We start from the raw sequence: 13,762 nt of genomic DNA on the forward strand, positions 1-13,762 counted from the left end.
CACTCTTAATTGCTAATCAAATAAAGGGAATTTATACAGCTAAGGATGCAAAAATGATTTCGTATTTAGAATATGCAAAAAACCTTACCGCTAAATTTGCTTTATTTGACATAGATCAAATATCAAGAGACCTGAATACCCAGGCTGATGCTCTGGCCAGCCTAGGTTCAAATTTTACCACCGCTGTTTTCAACAAAATACCAATTGTGCACTTACTAGAGCCAACTATTAGCAAACCTGAACAGGTCAATCCTGTCAATCAATACAATAACTCTTGGACTAAACCCTATTACGACTGGTTTCTCTAAGGAATACTACCTCAGGGTAGGCATGAGGCAAGGGCCTTTAAAATTAAAGCTTCAACTTATGCTATCATCAATAACACCTTGTTCAAGAGATCACAGGCTGGACCCTACCTGAGATGCTTGGAGCCTGACGAAGCCAAACTAGTACTTCAAGAGATACATGATGGACACTGTGGCAACCATAAAGGAGGAAAGAGCCTGGCAAGCAAAGTTCTCAGGACAGGCTACTACTGGCCTACACTGAGGGCTGACTGCCTGGAATACTCTTCAAAATGTAAAGCCTGCCAAATTCATGTACCAATCATACATCAGCCATCTGAACTCCTTCATTCAATCTCCGCACCCTGGCCATTTATAAAGTGGGGCATGGATATTGTGGGAAAATTGCCTGTAGCTCCAGGACAAAAAGTCTTCATGTTAGCCATGACTGATTACTTCTCTAAATGGATTGAGGCTGACTCTTACAGGCAAGTAACCGAAAAGGAAGTAATATCCTTCATCGGGACAAACATTATTTGCGAGATATGGAGTCCCATCAGAAATAGTATGTGACAACGGAACTCGGTTCGTGGGGAAAAGGACCCAAGCATTACGCCAAGAATGAAATATCAACACAGTAACATCGACCCCTGGATACCCAAAAGCTAATGGCCAGGCAGAGTCAAGCAACAAGGTAGTCATAAGCAGCCTAAAAAAGAAGCTGAAAAGAAGACGAGGCGGATGGGTCAAGAACTTCCATTAGTACTATGGGCGAGACAAGACAACTCCAAAGATCGCAAGGCCAAACACCTTACTCCCTGGTGTATGGCTGTGAAGTCGCTATCATCCTGCGGAAGTACGGGTACTAACATCCAGATGCAGCCTAAACAACGTTGAAACAAACAAAGACCTGATGCAAGACAACTTAATCCTGACAGAAGAACAAAGAGACGCTGCCAAAATCAGGATGACATCATATCAACAAGCAGTTGCCAGGACTTACAATAAAAACGTCAGGGTCAGGGTCTTCAAAGAAGGAGACCTTGTCCTACGCAAAGTATTTCCAAATAAAAAAGAAAAGTCAGCAGGCAAACTAGCTCCCACATGGGAAGGCCCTTACTTAATTGACTCAATTGTCGGACAAGGAGCATACAGGCTCCAAACACTAGAAGGGGAAATGATCCCAAGATCCTGGAATGTAACTCATTTAACGTTATTCCATATGTAAAGATCAGGCTACAATCAGGTATAAATTCAATCATTACTCAACCCAACATGCTATGTGATGAATTACATGTTCTACATGCCTTGTCTGTATTTTATACCTGTTCAACTAACCCATCTATTTACTTTTTGAATACTGAACAATTATACATAATTATATGCATAAATATTCAGGATTGAGGGCTACTCTATTATACACTCCTGAAACAAAAAATTCTGCACTTAACTGTGCCTAACGAGTTGGTAACCACCACCAGATACAGTAAAGAGTCAGGACCAATCAGGCATGAAATAATTGTCTGACCTGACTAGGTTTACTGCCACTTATTACAACCGGCTGAACGCAGCAAGACAGGTGCAAGGGTGTTTTATCCCGACCATCAGTCTAAATGCCCTCTAGACAGGCCGAATACCAAGCCCTCCAGCTAGGCAGGGGACATAAGCCCTCCTGACAGGCCGGATTTCCCACCCCTTCAAACATTATAGCAAAACACTATACTTGGTTGAAATACTCATGACAAATTAAAACAAAAATAATGTGCAGGTTATTTAAGCAGAATAATGTACAGGTCATGCAAACGAAATATTTGACAGGTCCAACAAGATGAAACTCACAAATCAAGCAAAGACAAAAGTGAAATCAGCCAAAAGAAGGCCATCATACCTATATTAATAAACCTTTACCCCCTGGGGAAAAGGCGCCAAAATATTCATAAAAGCCAGGGAGAGTCCCCCTGACCCAAGACAGGAAAATAAAAATAATGTTTGTCCAGGGACATCCCCCCTGGATGGGCCGAAATACCAACTGAGAATTAAAAAATATTACTGCTTCTCTTTAGAAGTAGCACCATCAATAACCTGCTCCCCACTCTTAGCCGGCTCAGCCTCAACGTCCTGCTCCCCTGGAGAGTCAACCTCCTGTTGATTCTCCAAATTGTGCAGGTCAGGATACTTTGAAGCAGCAAAAGCCATCTCAGCTGCAGGGTCCCATTTGGCCCTGGCCTCGACATGCTCCGACATAGCAGCCGCCCTTCCCTTGATATAGAAATAGAGGGAAGCATCATCCAGCTTGAACTCCAAGTCATCCCTCTCCGGGTAAGCTCTTCATTCCTATCCAAGGCCTCCTGCTTGAAGCTGCCTCAGTCTTAGCAGCATCCCTCTCAGCCTGCACCCTTGTCAAGTCAGTAGTTTTAGCAGCCAACTCAGCCTTTGTAAATTCCAGCTTAGAGTTCAACCTATCATAATCTGATCTCATCAGATCAATCCTGGCCACCAAAGAAGTAGCCTGATAGGCATTATGGAGACAGGTCGCAGCACCCTGGTCAAAAAACAAGAAAAGTATGAGTAACTTATACCAACAATAGAAAATTACCAAAACAAAACACACATAGAAATTATTCCAGCTTACCTCCCTCACAGCAGCCAGGGCACCAGCCAACAGGCTGACTGAGTGATCCACTGAAGCAACTGCCTGAGTAGCAGTCTCAACAGGGTCAAGGGTAAGCATGACATCCGATTTAGAAGCTGCATAGTCCCTGATTTTCACCCTAGCAGCCTCCATATTATCCAACCTGGCTCTCACCTCCCTGACCGGGGCAGAAACATCAACATCTTCAATTCTCCTTTTCTGGGCTGCTGAACTTGTCTCAGCAGGGGCGGCAGGTGCAGTAGTGACCTTGGCAGCATCGGACTGCTCAGTCAAGTCAATGACAGGTTCAGTATCCCCGCTTCCCTGAGGGCCTTCCTCCTTGATCTTAGCCAGCCTGGCTGAAAGGTCAGCCATACCAAACCTGGCAAGGCGAATAGATGACCTGGTAGCTGCAACACGAAATGCTATATCAGCAATATAAACCAAGCATCATCAGGAAGCCCAGATAAAAAGAAAAGAAAGTTTAAAATGGACTCACTGCCTGAAGTAGTGGCACTAGCAGCCCCTGAAGCTTTGGCCGCCCTGGGAACACCGTCAGCCTTCAAACAGCGAGGAAGGTGACCAACCCCACAACAAAGAGGCCAGGACCTTTCCAAAGGAGGAATAGCAAGGAAAGCAGAAACATTAGGAGTAGGATACTCAGTTTCAGTAACCCAGTCATCAACTGCGCACATAAAGAGGTATGACTTATTATTTTCATTTCATTTTTTCATTAACAGGAAAAACATGCAGGTCAAAGAAAGAAACCAAAAGACTCACCAGCCACACAGGCCTCATGATTCAAATACGCCAGGTCAGGACCCACAGAATTGGTCCTGACAAATATATAGCCAGCAGCCCAGCCCTTATCATGGCCGCTGTCCAAGTTACTCAGAAGAGGAGTAGTAGACGCCCTGACCTTAAAACTTATACGACCAGGACTGTTTGTTTTAACAGCATAACAGGTCTTCAAATCATCAAGAGAAAAAGAAATATTGTGTTTTTTACAGAGGTTCTCAATATAACATACAACCTTCCATACCATTGGCATCAATTGATAAGATGGAACACCGATCTCCTTAATAACCTCAGCCATAAGAGGAGAAAAAGGAAGCTTACAGCCTACCCTGAAAGCCCAGTCATGGATGCAGAACCAACCAGGACAAGCCCAGTCAGCCCTGATAGGAGAATCCTCAGGAATCCGGACTTCAAAGATCGGCAGGATAATCCCCTTGTCCTTCAAAATCTTCTCAAACTCAGGCTTCAAACGGTTTGCAGGAGACTGATCCTCATTTAAAGCCTAGGTAGGCTTGAATTGAAAAGCACCATGAGATATTGAAATCATCTCCAATGGGGGATCACTTGGCTTATCTACTGTGGGAGATGGAGCGGACAGAAAAGCGAGGCAAGGTTTGAAGAAATCTCCTCGGATTACGAGGAGGAGGAGTTACAGAACTGCCGCCCTGGTAGATTTTTTTCTTTGCGGCCATTATTTGAAGAATTATGAAAGATTGATCAAAGATTTGGGAAGTTAGGAATTAAGGAAACTGAAGAAAAAGAAAGTTAAAGAAAGAAGATGAGAAGAAATTGTGTTGATGAGTTCAACTTAATGAAGCACACAAGTATTTATAGTGAGGAAGATTAGGGTTTCAGCCGCAAAATCATTAAGGAAGTTGCAGTAAATAAACCACGCGTCAGCAATTGCAGTAAAAGAGCCGTTACAGGAAACTGATCAGGGAAAATTTAACCGTTGGGTGATCTTATCAAAATTGAAGTTATCTCCTCATTTTTTCGTCCTGGCAATACCAATAAGGAGATAAGGGGCAATTGTTAGGCCTGGAAATCCGCAGACCGCCCTGATCAGCATTTCATCTAAACCTGACTGCCAGGCTCTCAGGGCACATGAAGATAGGCGCCAGGCCATGGAGAGGACAACGGTCAAAATATCAGGATGATATTTGATCATATCCGCGTATATTAATGGAAATAAATACGCAGCATTAAGTACAAAGATTATGCAGTAAATATGGTAATTAAGAGGGAGATATTCAGCAATTATTACCAGCAATTATGGAGAATATTCAGCCTTCAATGTTTGATCATGCAGCCGTTCAAGATGGGAAAACTATATAAGAGACACTTTGAAGACATAGGAAAGACATCATTCGTACACAAGCAGAAATATACACATTACTTAAAGAAATAGAAGCATTGTTATTATAATATCATTATTCTCCTAAATCATATAGTGAAATCCTCTCCTGGCTTGGTGCCCGTGGTTTTTTCCCATTCAAGGGTTTTCCATGTACAAAATTGTTTGTCTTGTCATTGTTGTTATTTTATTTATAGCTCAATATCGTACCCTGACGACCTAACCTATAATCTAATTAGAGCTAGTTAACCCTGCACAATATCACCCTGACCTGATTTCGCCCTGCGCAAAATCCACACAAAACAGTGGGGGTATAGGCAAATCTCCCTTATCAATCATGTCTTGAATGAGGTGCTTGAGTTTGAAGCAATTTTCGGTATCATGCCCTTTCCCTCGATGATACTGGTAGTAGGCGTTGGGGTTCCAAAATCGAGATTTCTTGGCGTCGGCCGGGTCCGGGGTGGGCCCGATCGGTTGTAACTTCCCTTGGTCCATGAGCCTTTTCAAGGCACTTGCATAAGTCGACCCTATGTTGGTGAACACTCTTTGGGGGCGTTCAGTTTTCATGGCAGATGGTTCGACGAGGTTGACCTCATAAATCTTGTTTGTCTGACCGTAAGGGCGAGATCCGGTTGAGGAGGATCCTTGATAACCCCTGCAAGTGGTCTTTGCTAGGACACACTTTCAGAGGTCGTCCTCAATACGTGTCCCCAGAATCTGCAGATCTTGAAAAGTTTTGATATTCTGATACCTCAGTAGGTTGGCATAAACCGGGCGGAGGTTGTTGACAAACTTCTCGACCAGAGTTGATTCACTAAACTATCGACCAACCGAGTGCTCACCCTCCTCCAACAGGTTAGGAACTCAGTGAACCCTTCCTTTTCGTTTTGGGTTAGCACTTCGAGAGTACGGGTGTTGGCCTGGATCTCGACATTGTAGGCATACTGTTTGGCAAATTCAACTGCAATCTCATCCCAAGTAGTAAGGTTTTTCGGATCCAAGGAATAGTACCATTGGCGAGGAATCGGCTCCAGAGAGGATGGGAAGATCCGGGTAAAGAGCTCCTGTTTGACCCCTTTAATGGCCATGTAGTCTTTGAAAGCACGGATGTGGTTGAGTGGGTCCTCCACTCCCTTGAACTTAGGCACATCGGTCAGGGTGAAGTTGTCAGGTAACTGGTCCCCAACAGGTTCGAACCTTCGGTTATTTTCAAGGTGGATATTGTTACCCCGGGATAGGAGCTGTTCTTCCAAGAGTTTCACCTCTTCTCGATTTGATCGAGGTGGGGTATTATGTTGCCCAATTTCCTTGTTCTCCGGGCGTCGTCACGGGTCTCGACGCGATCGAGTGACCTTAAGAGCGGTAGCGGTGGCTAGCTGATCAGTTGTGACATCTCTATTGTTATCGTTGTTGTTGTGGTTGACAGACGAAGTTGAAGACGGGGCCATGGCTCTGAGGCAGAAAAACGGCTCACATTACAACTCAATCCGACACGGTTTCAAGACTGAACGCAGACAACACAGAGGACGAGACAAAGATCGACTCAACAAGACAGGGTGACCGTGTATGGTCCCTCGGTGCTGACTCGATTTATGACGTGACGGTGTTTGACCGAACCTTTGACACGAGTCCAACATGATGGCGTGACGCCATCGGACGGGTCTCGTGGTGAGACGACTCATAAGTAAAGACCCATAAGTACGCTTGCTTTGACTCGATAGACACGAGGCGGAATTGGAATGGTGGACTGAAGTTTTCGAAAATAGAAATTTTCAAAAAGATTCATTTGTCGCTTTAATGGGCGGCTTCCGAAGATAGAGATCTCCGCAAGTCGATCAATTGAAAAGGGTTGTCTTAAGTTTATTTGCAAAAGACGGTTTGAGTTTGAGTCGGCTCGGAAAACAGTGCATTGTTTCCCAAGACGGTTTTGAAATTCAAAATTGTATGTTTTGAAAATCGAGTTTGAAATGTTTGAAAAGGTCTCGGGGACGGTGTATGGTCCTCGGGATCCGAAAGTGTCTCGATAAAAGGGTGTGTGTGCTTTTCCCGGGTTTTGAAAGAAAGCCATTGTCGGCGCGAAACGAGTTAAAATCCATGTCTAGACGCGGCGATTATAACGGCGTAAAAAGGTGATTTGAAATGGTTATACAAAACCGGGTTTGAAAATCATCATTACGACGGCCTAGAAAGGCGTGTTGAAATGGTTATACAAAATCGGGTTTGAAAATCGTCATTACGACGGCTTAGAAAGGCGTGTTGAAATGGTTATACAAAACCGGATTTGAAAATCGTCATTACGACGGCCTAGAAAGGCGTATTTAAATGGTTATACAAAACCGGGTTTTGAAAATCGTCATTACGACGGCCTAGAAAGGCGTATTGAAATGGTTATACAAAACCGGATTTGAAAATCGTCATTACGACGGCCTATAAAGGCGTGTTGAAATGGTTATACAAAACCGGATCTGAAAATCGTCATTACGACGGCCTAGAAAGGCTTGTTGAAATGGTTATACAAAACCGGGTTTGAAAAGCGTCATTACGACGGCCTAGAAAGGCGTGAATCGGTCGGCAAAAGACCGAGTTTTGAAATGGCCATTATAACGGCGCGAAAAGGGTGTTTTTGAAAGTTGAAAATGACACGGAAGGACTTATGATCAGATAGCACATAAGCACTCACAGTTCATTATATTATGCATCATGCTGACACGGGTTTTGGCTTAGAACGGTGGGTTACACACCAAGCAATCAAACCCCGATTTGCAAGAGGGATACCAATCCAAACAAAATGTGTAAGGAGGGTGCCCTAGCCTCGTGCTCGAAAGTGATGAAAGCTCTTTGACGAAACAAAATGTGTAACGTCAATGGTATGCTTGACTCAATCGGGATTCGAAACGCGGGGATGAGAAAACTCACGCCGACGAAACGAGCCAACTGGTCGAAAAGGGTTAGGTTGTGGGCCCGGACAAGGAAACCCGACCGTGACCGTAATATCAATTAATGTATTCCAACCAAGACCTCGTTCGAGTCTCACCATCTAGGGATCACAAAGACGTAAGTGTCCTAGTTCTCCCCAGCGGAGTCGCCAATCTGTGGACATGGGCCACGTCTCGGTCTGTGGATTTGGGGCCACCTACCAATCCGCGGTCGCGGGCCACCTGCACGCCAGGCCAATCTGTGGACAAAGACGTAAGTGTCCTAGAATGACTCTCGTACGCCCTGGATAAGGTCGTCCACTATCCAAAGTTTCTGAGTAAGAGGTGAAGGTACGTATTGGGAAGCCCTTTAATCAGACACCCAATCCCGCCCACGTTTAGCGGCCTCTACTGATCGATCTTGGTTGGTTGAATGCAAAATTTGATAAAACGGTTTAAATGCATGAATGCGCATCCAATGATTTAAACCTAACATGTGAGAGCTTTCTAAGTCGGTTGATTTAATCCAAGTATCAAGTATAATATGTCGAGTTGGATTAATGGTTGATTTGCATGCAAGACAGAAATTAAACATCCATTTACCGTATTAGGTTTAGGGTGCATAACATGATCCATTTGTCTTAGTAAGGCATTTCGCAAATATGGTTTTGAATAATTGAATAGTCATCTGATCCGTCCTATATCCGGGTTAACCGGAGTCGGGATCGTCCTAGATTGATGCTGGAAGGAAACAGACCCTTTACCAGACGGCTATAAGAGGTGCGAGCCAGCCGGCGGTGTAAGGGGCCTCCCTCTGGTTTTGAAAATGAGAAAGAAAAGGCCTGCTTGAGGCGCGGGTTAGCCAACGGTTGTATGCCGTGTTCTGACTATTTAGAAAACGTTATAAAACGTGTTGAAAATGGGTATTTGAACCCGGCTTGATTTTGAAGGGGTCGTTTAGACCGCATTTGTTGATTTGAAGAACTAGACTCGAATAATCATCATTATTTGATAATATTCGGTGTCGGGTTCGATTTGACAAAGTTGACATGAATAGTTTTGAAAAATGATTATGGACTAGTTGTTTTAAGTCCATTTTGAATGTAATTAGTCGATACTCGTCATCGTACCCGGGTTAAAATCCGGCATTTTATGTAGAACCAAGGATGATTTTGTGTTGGTGACTAATATGTTTGTTTGAAAATGTGAGGAAATGAAATAAAAGGCTTTAAAATACCTTCTAAATGTCATTAACCAAATATTATCACCGAAACACGGATTTAACCGTCATGGTACGAAGAACCAAGGGTGAAAAATGCTTTATGGTTAAAACATGTGAAATGAAACAAAAAGGTTTCGAAATACTTGAAATGGTAAAAACCGATTACAAATATGAAAGATGGATTAAGGGAAATGACGAGAACAAACACGGTTGATTTCTGGTCTGAATACCCCATTTAGGCGCGAGCCAGTTGGCGACCTAAGGGGCTTCTGCCTCAGACCAAAAATCAGTTTTGGCTCGTTTATTCCATGTTTTGGTTCATGTTATGCATGTTTTAGCATGTTAGAGTCATGAACCAAATGAAAACATAATAAAAGAGGATTTTTACACCCTCATACTTACATGCTTGGTTATGGCGAGTGACCGACGTAAGTGTAACAACTCGTTTGATCGGAAAAAAACTCGGTTTAAAACCGTTTTGGTAAGTAAAAAAGTGTTTTAAAAGTTTAGTGATGGTGTAGTGGTCGAAGTGGTAGGTCAAGTGATTTAATGCACGATGACGGTACCAAACAATGTGTAAGGCTCGTGTTTACGATCGATAGGTCGTAAATACGCGTCGGATTGTGACTTTAGAAGTCGAGTCGAGAATTTTAAGAGAGAAAAGAGGGGCCGGACACTCGCGTAAGTCTCAAATGGGTGGCATTTGAGGGGTATTTATAGGAGAATGAGTGGTTGTGTGAGTTTTGAGCGACGTGGCCACCTAGGCTGCTCAAAGAGGCGCGAGCCACGTCGCGGGTCTTCGAGCTGTGTTGTCGCTTTCACAACAAACGCAATCATGATTTGTTCTATCCTAGGTTTTGTTGTCACATGTTTGGTACTTGACCAACATGAATCCGGGAAAACTTAGCATAGAAGGCTTTGAGATATTTTGTTTTTGTGGTTGACTCGGTTTGACTCGTTGTTGGAGCCGGGATTTGAATTTTCGAGTCGGTTTTTGGTCCGGTGTCGGTTTTGACTCTAGTTAGTGTCAATGTGACCCCGTCGCCGTGCATTAAACACTCCAGGTATTTTTGAAATGTTTTGAAATGTTTTATTTTCGAAATCGTTTTAAGTTTTCCGACGTAAAGTTGTACACAAACTGTCAATCAAACGCTGCGATTCCAAAACATGTTGTAGTCCGATAATCATCGGGTGTTTGTTGGAGTCTCAGCAGATACCGGGTATCTACAGCATGTCCTGGACGACTAGTTATGATGCACTGATGAATGCAAAATGTTGTTTTTGAAAACATTCGAAATGAGTATTGAAAAAGTGTTTATTTTTATTTTTTGAAAATATTTTGAAAAAGATGGAGTCTGACCCAAATGTGATCCAAGTAGAAAGACTGGACACTATTACTCTATAAATATCTCTAATGTGGAGAATATTTATCATTTTTATTTGACCTGTGAACTTGAGTTATATTTTGATGAGTTTTGCCCTCTTTAAAGTAACAAGCTCTACTAATTAAGCAAAACTAATACCATAGAAACAAAATACTTATGTGACCGTATAAACTTAGTGTACATCCCCCGAAGTCTTAGATGCTAAACGAGGGTGATAAATGGAATGGAGTAGAAGGTTCTATGGTGTTAGAAGACACTGGGGACCTGTGTGCCTCTCTTACTCACCTAAATGAATCAAAGGATCGTCCCAAGAGGAATGGAGACAATGTAACTGTGGATTGACTCGTCTGAGTAAGGGAAAATGATTATTCTGAAATTTTTATTTGCATCTTGGACTGGAGCTTTTACTGGAACTTTTTTTTGTCTTGCGAATTTTTAAGTTTTTTGACACTGGATTCGTATCTCTTTGAGATCATAATTTTTCTCTTTGAATATTTGAGAGTCTTGAAACTGGATTTGAATCTATTTGAGATCATTTTGGTCTTTGACTTTTGAGATTTTTGTCACTAGAGTTGATTTCAACTTTGACTGAGTATTTTTGTTGACTTATGAGAGTATTTACTGTGGGTATTTTGAGCTTGTATTGGAATTTGGACTCACATCTTAAGTTCATTTTAAGGGACTAGGTCACCTATAAAACAACACGGAGTGCGCGCTCCCGTGTCTTGTTTAGTATGTTTAGACACGGGTGTACTAGGAATCTAGTTTGAATATGTTCGAGCTAGTTTTCTATCATCAATGGAAATGGATGATAATATTTGCTAAATTGGTTGATCATATGAGTTTGTGCTCATGTAGTAGTCATTTGAGATATGAGAAATTGACAAATATGGTAGAAAGCAATTTGTGCTTATTTGAGAAATTGACGAATCTAGTAGTCATTTGAAATATGAAAAATTGACGAATCGAGTAAAAAGATTGAGTCTCTCCAAACCTAGAGGTCACCTAGCTAGAGACACGGCGATCAAGGAATTATCACACCACAGGAGATAGAAAAGGTGGTCAAATGCACGCCCTCGTTCAGGCTCATTCTAAGAGGTCGACTGATCTACACTAAAAAGATACGCCCTAAAGTGTTTCAAGTCTATTCTACTAGTTAAGGGTAAAAAGTAGAACAATTGACTAATAAAAATGACATGCTCGTTTATTTAATGTAACTCAAAGAGGACTAGGATGGCCCTAGGTTTTAATTAGACGCTTAAATTCCATGTTATATTACACTATCCTATGAACCTAGTGTCTAGCAAATTTTCTCATATTCAAACAGTGAGTGGTCTATAGTCATAGGAAAGAAAACAAGCCGTCTTTATTGTTGATACACTATATCAACGAGATTGACGTTCATCATAGTACGAGATAATTTTTTAACGAGTGCCAGGTCAATGCTGCCCCCTCTAAAAAAACAAGCTTATGCTATTATAAGACCATTAATTATTATATTAAGAGGATACATTCACAAGATTAGTGAGGGTTAATGTAGAACCCGTAAAAGTATTTGGAGAATTTAAATTCGGAACGTTGTAGGGTAATGGGAACAACGTAATATATAGTGGGTGTCGTACAATTTTATACTACAATGGATCACAAATGAGTTAACAAAATTGTCAAAGAATAAACCTTTTTTTTTTAAATAAATTGAAAAAAAAATAAGACCCCTTTTCTTACACAAAAAAAAAAAAATAATATAAAATTGAAAAATGTTCATATAATGCACAACTACTGATGTTGGTGCATGCAATATGTGACACGAGTGCTAGCGCGGTCAAATGCTAACCAAATTTAGTGTGAAGTATTAGAAAGAACTGGGTGAAGGACATGCTACTGTAAAACTAGAACTCTAACAGACAAAATGCATGTCTAACTACTTAATGCAAAGTTCAAACTATTGGTGGACAACAAGGCTAATGAGTAATTGCAATTTGCAAATGGGTTAGAATGATATATAATTACATGATTAGAAGGAACTAATTTCAACTAACCAACTAGAATGCAAACATGATATTTACGGTCTTCTCTTTTTACTTGTCTATTCGAATAATTAATTACTTTTATAATTAGATGGTCATACAAATTAGAAAGAAAATCATCTGTTAAAAACATTAGCAAGTAAAACACACAAGCTGACCTAACAAAGGTTCTACGGTTAGGTTTGTGGGTAACAAATTGAGTACTCACGACATTAAAACACCACGAGGGCATCTCTCGCTTTTGTGCTCCCCCAGTCATATGGACCAGACGAGTTGCCAAAACGCGACGTCATGAGGTAGAAAATATGTGTAAGGCCTAGTCAGTCGAATGAACCTTCTAAGTATACAACATACTTTCCGAGGGTAAATTAGGGTAGCTTAAATGGCGTGATATTGGCTGACGGGGAGCCCACACCTTTTTTTATACATTCTAGATAAAAAGAATATTACAATGAAGAGAAATAAAATAAGGGAAGAGTACAAATAATACACAATGCTCAATTATAAATAAAATTTAGCCCCACCAACGAGTATAGTTAATGTGTGCAACATTGTATAATCTCATGACAATCAATACCAATTTAGCATGCTGGATGCACATTATTTTAGTCTATGGCCTAACAATTGAATAACGAACGTACGAAATCAGTCGTACATGAAAAAAAACTTCGTCAAATATACGATATAACAAATAAATTTCAAGTCGCCACTGTGAGATCCCTGAAAAAATCTCCTTTTTGAAAATAAATAAATAAGTATGGGGTCGCCAGTAGGTTTTATAAAAAAAAAACATACAAAAACAAATTTAACGGAAAAGTCCCTTTTAATCCCTGGAATGGGGACTGATCCATCACTCCGGTCTGAACCAAAGATTGCGGATTCGGGGGTAAAGGTACGGCCAGGGAAGGTGTTAGGCACCCGGACCACCCATCAAACTGACGGCCTCTACTATTTATTTGTAATATTATATATTTGACGAATTTAACAAAATAGTACAAATTATTTACAAAGAAAAAATAAATTTGGTTAGTTTATATACAAATTATACGATAAATAAAGAAATAAATAAAAGACTGAAATAAAGAGTGCAAAGAAAACTTATTTGAATTGGTACCCTCAGCCCCTCAGGCCTATGTGGATGTTGA

Source organism: Silene latifolia, chromosome X (assembly GCF_048544455.1).
Source record: "Silene latifolia isolate original U9 population chromosome X, ASM4854445v1, whole genome shotgun sequence".
Classification (NCBI taxonomy): Eukaryota; Viridiplantae; Streptophyta; class Magnoliopsida; order Caryophyllales; family Caryophyllaceae; genus Silene; species Silene latifolia.